We start from the raw sequence: 10442 nt of genomic DNA, 5'->3' as shown, positions 1-10442 counted from the left end.
TCTGGCCTGATATGGGAGGAGGTCTGTGAGGGTGTCACTATGAATTAATGACACCATTTCAATATCGTCTTAAATTAGAGCACCCATCATCATCTCCAAAATGGTCAATACAGGAATAGTCCCATAATTCTGATGGATGAAGGCGGCTGCTCAGGGATTCAAGCAAAGGTATTTCCCATCACATATTTATCTGAGTGTTGTAAACTAGAGATGCTAGGAATTGAACTGAAAACTTTTAGCAGCTTGCACTGCCATTTCAAAACATTATACTGCCAACGTTAAATGGTTCAAAACCAGGAGGCTTAGCACTTTCTTGCTCTTAATGGAATCAGGAGGACAAAATGTGTTTCAAACAGATCTTTGGGAAGGCATAGAAACCTAGTCAGTCTTGAGGCTAGTTGAAATGCTTGAATTTTAGCCAGTTTACTTCCCAGAATTACCATAAAACATTGTCAAATCCCAGTGTTTGGCCTTCACAGGCTTGCAGACAGTGCTGTAAATTAACATTTGCTTTGACAAAAGCCTTTGCATATTCATTGAACTTGTCACTCCTAATGCTGTCTTCATCACAATATTGTTGGTTGGCTTTTGCTTTTTTTTATTTTTGTTTTTCAGCTGGTCACTTGAAAAACTGTATACTTTTGTATGATGTATTATTCAGCATAGATGTTCAGTTTGCCTTTATTACACACATTGTGCGAAACCTAACGTGATTTCCTTAAATTTCAGCATTTCGAATCTTATTTATAAAGATGCATTAATATGTGAAAGCAATTCTTCTTTTGTCTTTCATTTCCTGGCTGAATAGTAGCCTCTTTGCATTGCTCGTGACTGTGCTTTGGAAGTCATATTCCAAAAAATTAGTAGCTTCCCTGCGTCTATCTCACAAGTGCACTTTTCTGCATTTATTTTAATGTCCTTTTGCAGCAACACTATTTTGCGTGCATTTATTTGAAGTTTGTCACATGTACACAGAATCACACAATTCAGGTAAACACAGCTGTGCTTATGCGAGACCGTGCAATGCCACATGGCAAGTAGATGACTTCTGTAAGTGGACGGTGAATTTGCGGTTTATAAATGTCAGCAAACCCTTACGGTGTAGTCTACAAAACAAAGTGTCTGCTGCATGCATTAAAAAAACAAAACATTGTTGCATAAAAATCTGAATCTAGGCCCTTATACATTTACTATTAGTCAGGAGTCTTTTACCCTTGCAGTTAATTGTGGATCTGGATAGGCAGAAACAGGCTAAAAGTAAGCATAAATTTTGGGAAGAGAGTTAACTTTTTAAAAATTCTTAGAATCCTTGTATCTGCAGGGAATGTGTGGCTAGTCTGTAGTTACCTGAAACATCTGTTTGCAGAAGTTCCATATTGTAGCCTATATGCTCTATTTATTTACATCAGTGGTTCTCAACCTGGGGTCCCCAGATGTTTTTGGCCTACAACTCCCAGAAATCCCATCCAGTTTACCAGCTGTTAGGATTTCTGGGAGTTGAAGGCCAAAAACATCTGGGGACCCCAGGTTGAGAACCACTGATTTACATGGATGTTACCAAGAGGATTCTTGCTTCAGACATAATCTTGCTAGATTGTATGTAAACCTGGAGCATTCTCTGGGCATGGTGGAGTGCCATGAACTGAGTGGGCAGGTGGGATGATGGTTCTTCAAACTCAGAAGAAGGACTAAGACTTCTTACAAGAAGGTAGTATACTGCTGAAGAGCCAGTTGATGCCAATCATTGCAACAACTGGATATGTCATGTTATGATGAAAGCATGGTTGCTATTTCCTCCCAGATGATCAGTGGGTTTTGGAGAAGAACAATTTCATGTTTCTCTAGACAACGAGAAAGTATGATGAGGACAAGATAGAAAGGGCATAAGAGTTCCTCCTGCCTTTGATATGTCCCTCAGTTGCAAATTTGCAACTTTTTGGGCATGTGTTGATTTCTGTTCTTTATTTCTCTTCCACCTACCCTTTGTTCCTTCCGTCCACACACACTCTACTTGATATCTTGTGATAACTACTGTACAGTCATATCAAAACAAGCAAAGCATTTTTCTGAATCATCAGTTGTTCGCACTCACCCCTCTCAAATCTTGATTAGTGTGCAGTCATTAGTGAGAAGGCCTGAATTCAAAAAATGATAAGTCTGATAAGTTACATTTATTTTGCCTTTCATGCAGCTATGTGGATAACAAAATGGTTGTGGAATGCCCCATTTTGATCTCTGGTAGCAGAGCATCTCCTACAGAAGAGCTGGATCTGCTATTGCAGAAGAGGAATTAGACCGTCTCCTGTGATCAAATCCCATCATGCCAATTCAAATCAGAGCTTCACATGGCACGGCTGAAGAAAGGCAAGAAAGGGATAGCAGGCACATGCACACATTATTCAAACCAAGAGGCATACAGATTAATGCTTCCTTACATAGACATATTTTGGTACAGAGGTCCTGCGGTTGTAGCAAACTCAATAGTTCTGAATCCAGCCAGTGAACTAATATTAGGACTTCCTCACAGGCCACAGTTCCAGCTAATATTGTTCCCGACATGTGGTAAGTCAGATAGAACTGCTAAATAGATTATTTGGGTTTGTATATGTGCAGAGGAGTGGCTGCCAATGATATCAGGTTGCTTCCATGCCATTATGGGGGGAAGAATCTGCTTTGGGTTCTAGTCCAAATTTCAAAAGAACTCTCGAAGATGAGAGCACCTTGATTGCCCTGCTAAAGTTTGGACTAACACACAGAATGAGTTCACCACCACATTGACTTGGAAGACTAATTGAACCATCTAGTAGCTGGCTCCCTCCAAAGTTTCCCTCAAGATAGCTGGTGCTCATCCATTCACAGTTTTATCGGGTGAAGCAAATTATTAGAGGTCTTAGGGCTGAAACAATCTCATCCTATTCTCAAACTTTAAATGGGAAAGAAGCCCAGCTTGCTGGCTTGAAGCTGGGCACAGAATGCAAGCTGCCCAGTGGGCCACTTTTGGTAAGCAGAACTGGTGCTGCGAGATGAAATGAATGCTGACACTCATCAGACCCGAGAAAAGGTGTTGGTTGATATAGACAGCAGGATGGTGGCCATGGAAGTCAGAATCCACCAAGGAGTGTGTAACAACTCACCTGCCGAATCAACTGTCCCTGAAAATGGATGGTGCTGGAGCGTCAGGCTCATATCTGGCTGTTGTGGACCTCGGGAGATACACCGCAACAAATAGGAGAGCAACTGCAGGGGGTTTTGAAGCCTACGGTGCAGGCACAGGTGATGCCACCACGGTCACAAATCTTGGTGGTTGTAGCGAATATTCAAATGAGAACTTTGAAGGCTGAACTGTAGAAGGGTTACATGTGAACAGCAGTTGAACATTGGTCAGTCAATCCTAAGAGATAGGCAAGTGCTGTTCAAAAGGGACGGACAAGGGCCTCCATCACCACCAGCCCAACTCTCCCACTCTGTTGGAGAAGTGAAGGGTGAATGTGCGTGCTAGAACCCAAAAGATGGTTAACTATGCCTGGGCAGGTTGAAGCCAATGGAAACTGTTGGAGGTTCATGGCAGTCCTGATGTGCAAATCAGTTGTCCAACCTGGGTATGGGGCAAAAGACTAATTGAACCATCTAGTAGCTGGACTTGGAAGCCACAAGCTGCCACTGTGTGTGTTTGTTTGATAGTGCTGCATCCAGAGGGCCATAAAGCTGTCCCCCAGTGTCCTTTAGAACAGTGTTTTTCAGGCTATCCAATGGGGGACTCAGCAATTCCCATCTGCCCAGAATGCCAAGGACTAGTGGAATGTGTGTGTTTATTGGCTAGCATGGTTTATTTGTTTCTTGGAAGCTCTTCAAGGACCAAGCACTGGTCCATAGACTTTGAGTAGCACTGCCATAGAAGATGGTTTAACCCCCAGCACTCAGAAGTCAGACCCTCTGAAACTTAGAGCATCATCCAAGAAGTGGACAACAACAACACTTTGAATTGCCAGATGGGATGGCTGGGCTCATCTTCAAGGGGGGGGGGGGTGAGAAATAATTGATGGCACGATAAAATAGCAGTAATGATCAAATTGTTGCGTAAATGTTGACTAGTGATTAAAATATGGGTGAAATGGGGAAGAAATAAAATGACAAAAACACATGTGTTAAGGGTATATGTGACTCAAGAGACATGTATATCTGGCTGCTTTTACACTGCCATATGATCCAGGTTATCAAAGCAGATAATCCACATTATCTACTTGGAACTGGATCATATGAGTCTACACTACCATATAATCCAGTTCAAAGCAAATAAAATGAATTTTACGGTTCATGAGAATTGAATGGAGCTGACGTTCTTTCCACATTGAAGGTGACTACCTCCACTTTATGGGTAATTTGGTTTTAGTGATTGGACTCATTCTGCTGTTTAATGTTAAACCACTGAGAAGCAGGGTATTTTACAGATGTACTGCTAATCACCCAGAAATCTACCAGCCAATCCAGATTCAGCTTTATTTATTTTATTTCAATCACTTATACCCCGCCCTTCTCACCCCGGGGGGGACTCAGGGCGGCTTACAGGGGGGGGCACAATTAGATGCCCGAACACATAACAAGTAATACAAAAAATAACAATTCAACACTTAAATTAAAACATCAGTACATAGTAAAATCCTAAAACCTAAAACAATCTCATGTCAGGGTCCATATATCAGAGTCCATAAGTCCGCCCTATTCCGTTTGTCTTGTCTATTCCCAGGTCCTTGATTTAATTGTCAGAGTGACCAAAAGCTTGGTCCCACATCCAGGTCTTTAGTTTTTTCCTAAATGTTAGGAGGGAGGTCGCCGATCTAATCTCCCCAGGGAGTGAGTTCCACAGGCGGGGGGCCGCCACTGAGAAGGCCCTGCTCCTCGTCCCCGCCAGCCTCGCTTGAGCTTCTGTCCTAATTTAAGTCACAGTTTAGTCTGATATTAGCACGAGGAAATGAATCTAAACTCATTTCCTTTCCAAGTGTAAAGATCCAAATCTGTATTAGTAAGACAGTGATTTGCTTTTTGTTTCTAGGGTAAATCAAACTAAACAAAAAGCCCATTTAAAAACGCTTAAATATGGGGCAGACCTTCTGTTAAGGCAATGTATTCAAGAGTTACAAATTTAGTGAGGTAGTCTGCTTTTTCTCCTCAGAAACCTTGCATTTGGCAATTAGATTTCAGAAACAGAATCCTATTTCCTGATAAAAGTCATTATGCAAAACTTGCAAATACATTCATAGTGGGAATATTCAGGTCATCTTGTAAAAAGGGGAATGGGGGGATGGCACCCTGAGCATGGTTATTTTTGTGAGACTTTGAATGTGGCTCCTCTTATCCCACATCTTTGTTGGTTGTAATTCAACAATGTTAGTGCTGGTTGCATTTTAGTGTGAAAAGATAAATTCCTTTCTGCAAAACAGGGATTTTTTTTGGGGGGGGGGAGCATGGTATTATTGTTATTGTTATCATTATCTCAGTTTGATAGTCTGACTGGAGATTTGTACCAGCAAAATTTAGATACTATCCAAAGATTTAAGAATCAGGGAAGGATTGTTGGATAGTATGAGATGTTCCAAGTAGTGCCACTTTTTGTAATACTATTTTGTGTGGAGGCTACTTTTAGATCTATTGCTGTTGTCGCTGGTCAGAATTCACTTGGGGCCTCATCACATTTAAGCTTTTATCCACTTTGATCCACTTTAAATGCTGTGACTGCCTCCTGCAGAATTCTTGGGTTTGTAGTTTAGGGTAAAGGTTTCCCCTGACAAGAAGTCTAGTCATGTCCAACTCTGGAGGGTGCTGCTCATCTCCATTGCTTAGCTGAAGAGCGGGCATTGTTCGTAGACACCTCCAAGGTCATGTGGCTGTCATGACTGCATGGAGTGCCATTACTTTCCCACCGGAGCGGTACCTATTGATCTAATCACACTTGCATGTTTTAAAACTGCTAGGTTTGCAGAAGCAGGAGCTCACCCTGCTTCCCAGATTTGAACCATCAACCTTTTGGTCAGCAAATTCAGCAGCTCAGTGGTTTAACCTGCTGTGCCACGGGGGGGGGGGGCATGGTTAGGGAGGAGCCTTTAAACTGCTCATCCAGAAAAACCCTGGGCCTCCCTAAACTACAAACCCCAGAGTTCTGCAGGAGGCAGTCACAGCATTTAAAGTGGATTGAAGTAGAAAAATGCTCAAGTGTGGTGAGGCCTTAATAACACAGTTACAAATGTGCAATCCAAAGCATTCATGACTGGTCCCTACACATTCAGTTGATTAGGGATACATAGAAGTCATGACAGTCTCCCAATCCCATCTTACTGGGCACTTTGATTGATAGGAACTTGTCAATTGGGCAGTAGCTGACTGATGCTCCATATCTCCCCTCATATTTATTTATTTATTTATTTATTTATTTATTTATTATTTCCTGCATTTGTAACCCGCCCTTCTCACCCCCAAGGGGGGACTCAGGGTGTCCTCACAGCAAGCACCATCCGGTTCTGTCACAATTATAAACATTCAACAATACAATTAAAAGCATTAAACAATTAATTTAAAAGATTAATTAAAAACAGTAAGTTAAACAATTGATTAAAACACACCAATTAAAATCCAAATCCAGGTCTGGGTCATTTCATTATTGCAAATTGCTTAAATTTTCTTCCCACATTGCTGCTATTCAATGGTTGAATGCTTGGTCCCATAGCCAAGTCTTGAGCTTCCTTCTAAAAGACAGGAGGGAGGTGGCCAGTCTGAGAGAATTCCACAGATGGGGGGCCATTGCTGAGAAGGCCCTGTCCATCATCCCCACCAATCATGTTTGCGATGGCGGTGGGATCGAGAGCAGGGCCTCTCCAGATGATCTTAGACTTCATGATGGTTCGTAACAGAAGATAAGTTCGAACATGAGTGATTTCAGGTTTGGAGCTGTTTCCTGATCAACAGAGAGAAAGTCCTTCAATCACATTGGGAATTGGAGAGGCTCAGGCCAGGATATCTTACATCATTACAGAACCAAGGTGGTGACACATTTGTATATGGCTTAGAGAATTTTGGGCACAATTATTGTCTCAAACAGTCTATCACATTAAGGCAAAACAGAGGAAGGAGTGAAGTAGACATGCAACCACGTGTACAAAGATGTAGCTTGTCGTATTATAATTCTCTGACATGTGAGACAGTAGAGTTATGATGGATCAGAATCTTAACTGGGTTTAGTCACAGCTTGGAAACAGCATTTGTGAGCAGGTGAGAAATATAATTCCACTCTGCTGGATAACACTGCCTTTCACAGCTTCTTTCACAGCTTCCAAACTCCCTCACAATTGCAACAGATACACCATCCTCTCTCTCTCTCTCTCTCTAGTTCCAGATGTGTGAGAGAAGGAAAGGCAAGCCCTTTTTATGTACATGCAGGTCTCCTATTTGTCAGACAACCTTTCCAAACAATTGGGCAAATGGCACTTCTGTAAAAATGGTTGCAAATGTATCTTGGCTTGAATGCAAGCCTGCTGTCCAAATAGGATTTCATACAGCTGCAGCCTTTCTCAAGCCAAAGTGTCAGGTCTAATGCGGGGCAAAGGCTTCAGCCAGACCTCCTCCCTCTTGTTTCAGAAAAGGCTGCTGCTTCCTGTAACAACTGCCCTCTAACCTCATGCTGTTCTCCTTTCGTATATTCAAATGAAAGATGTATTCCAGTCAACTTTATGCATTCATTAAACTTGCTAATAGCTTTCGTCTTTCTTTGCACTGTTGTATTTAGGAACCTAGCAGAGCTACTGGGTAGTAATCAGTTCCAATGTCTCTTTTGGATACTTTTCTAGGTGCCATACTTGTAGAAGGATGAACAAGTATGGATGGCACTGCAAATAGTTAGTTATACAGAAAACAGGCCCTGTCAGGCAAACCCTGCTTTGTCCCAAAGTAACGTGACAGCTGGAAAGACCCAGGTCTTTCCAGCTGTTAGCACTGTGTGGACTGGGCCCAGAGATTGCACTGTGTAACTTATGGTGCCCTTCCACACAGTTGCCTCAGGTTTCTTGGGCTCCTGGAACGAACAAAGCCAAGACAGCCCCTGCCCCCTAACTCCCCCCCTCAGAAAAACTTTAAAAAAAGAAAATAGCTGACCCGGCTGCCATTTCTCCTTCTCCAGACCTCTCCTGGCACATAGAAATGACCTGCCAAGAAGGAGGAAAATCGCTCCTGCCCCCTCTTCTCCTGGTGCATCATTTCTATGCACCAGGAGAGCTCTGGAGAAGGGGGAATGGCAGCCGGGTAAGCTTTTAAGGCTTTTCTGGTGGGTTTTGTTTTGTGTCCGGGAGCCATGCACAAAATTGTGGCAGGGCATCTGGAACCCCCCCCCCCCCAAGAGAGTGCTGATGTTGGGGGGAGGAGTGTGGACTTCAACCTGAGCCCAAATAGGTTTAAGAAATTTGATTGGGCATGGGTTAAAGCCCTGTGTGGAAGCACCGCTACTTACTTACATGGTTAGTTAGCTCTCCAACAAGGGAAATTGCCACAGAGAGGAGCTACTGCTGGGAATGTGTTAGGACCCTTTCAGATAGCTGTATAAAATCCACATGGAACTAGATTATATGGCAGTGTAGACTCAGATAATCCAATTCAAAGCAGATATTGTGGATTATCTATCTTGATATTCTGGGTTATATGGCTATGTGGAAAGGCCCAAAGTCTGGTTTATCTCCAGTGTAGTGTTGTATACAACAAAAATGGCATGTATACCTCTTGATTTTCTGCTTGCCAAATTCCAAAAGAGCCACTTGGCATTCTGAAAGGCTTCTGCTTTCCAGGAGATGCTGAAGGTAGTTAGGAAATAGACTGAGAGCTGTAGTCTGTGATAAGACATGGTACTCTATGTTGTGGATCTAGCATGTTTGATTGGGTTCTTTTTCGTGGGAAAACTGGGAAACTATTGTATGACCTCCGTATTCACTGCCGGTATGTTCCAAGACACACTACTCACCCATACATACCTGCAACCTTGGATAGTGAACCCTATATTTTTAATGATGGAATTTGCACTGGAGGACTTTGAGGCCTACAAACACTTCCACGAGGGAATATTCTGGGGATTGCTGGTAAATGAAACTGTGAATATCAAGTCCATGAATAAGGGGATCATACTGTTCTTCCAGTATCTGTTGCTTTGTCAGTGGGGCCTAGTGACACCATGGCTTAGTTTTTGATCCATCAAATGGCAGGTGCTATTTTGTTTCAGCTGTTGTTTAAATTCTTATAAAGTAACATGTAACATGTATGTCATTTTGATCTGAGATTATATTTGGCATTCTAGAAATGTTTAAATGAATATAAATGCAATAAATGTGGGGAAAGACTGGCAAGTAATATTGCTTCTCTTTTCTCATTGTCTGCAGTGGAACACAGACCTTTGGCAATGGATGTTAAGGTCAACGGACACCAATGGGGACTCACAGACCGAACTGTGGGTGAGAAGAATGTAAACTACTCACTTCCCTATGCTTCTACCTAGCATTAGAAGTGGCTCTAAACTGAGCATGTGTAATTACATAATTAAAGGGAGACAAAGATGTGCTTTTCTTCTTCTTTTAATCCTTTAAGTAAGGCCGCTACCTTAAGCACATTTACCTGAGATTAAGTCTCATTATGGAGTGAACTACTAGACTTGCATAGGATTGTGCTATAAGAATCTTAGCAAGAACAGCCAAAGTTCGGCTTGTTCCAGTGCAAGTATGTGGTCTCACTCCCTTTCTTTAATGAAATAGGAAGCCTCCAAATACAGAAGATTACAATCTGGGAGCCCTTCCACATAGCTATATAACCCAGAATATCAAGGCAGAAAATCTCACAATATTTGCTTTGAACTGGATTATCTGAGTCCACACTGATATATATTCCAGTTCAAAGCAGAAAATGGGGGATTTTATTCAGTTGTGTGGAAGGGGGCCGAGCTTTGCAGAAATCAATGAGCTTCTATATATGCAGAACACTGTATTGTGCCCTTTATTGGAGATGACTATGATGTGTGTATCCATGCCTGGTATACTGTACCGTAACTATTGTTACCAAGCCTCAATTTAAAATTGACAATATAATCACAGTGATAATCCAGGAAGGTGATTGCAACATAGCTGTACCATAATGTGTGAACAAATGACAATCAGCAGGGATTAATTCAAATTTACTTTAGGGTGGATGCCATAAAAGCAAACATAACCCAATAGTTATGTGCACTCGTAGAGAGCTCCTTTACATAATAAATTCAAAGGAAGTAGAAGAGATGGAGAAATCTGCCGCTTTCATTCATTTCTGATTTTCCCAAGTTTAATGTTAGTTTTTCCCATTTGTACATCAGTTTGCTATTTATTAAACGCCAATGAAAGCTGTGCACATATTCTTGCATATATGTTCTAATGTAGACTTTTTTTGCA

This window comes from Anolis sagrei, chromosome 1 (assembly GCF_037176765.1).
Source record: "Anolis sagrei isolate rAnoSag1 chromosome 1, rAnoSag1.mat, whole genome shotgun sequence".
NCBI lineage: Eukaryota > Metazoa > Chordata > Lepidosauria > Squamata > Dactyloidae > Anolis > Anolis sagrei.
The sequence above is the reverse complement of the archived record's forward strand: the minus strand, read 5'-3'. Positions refer to the sequence as shown.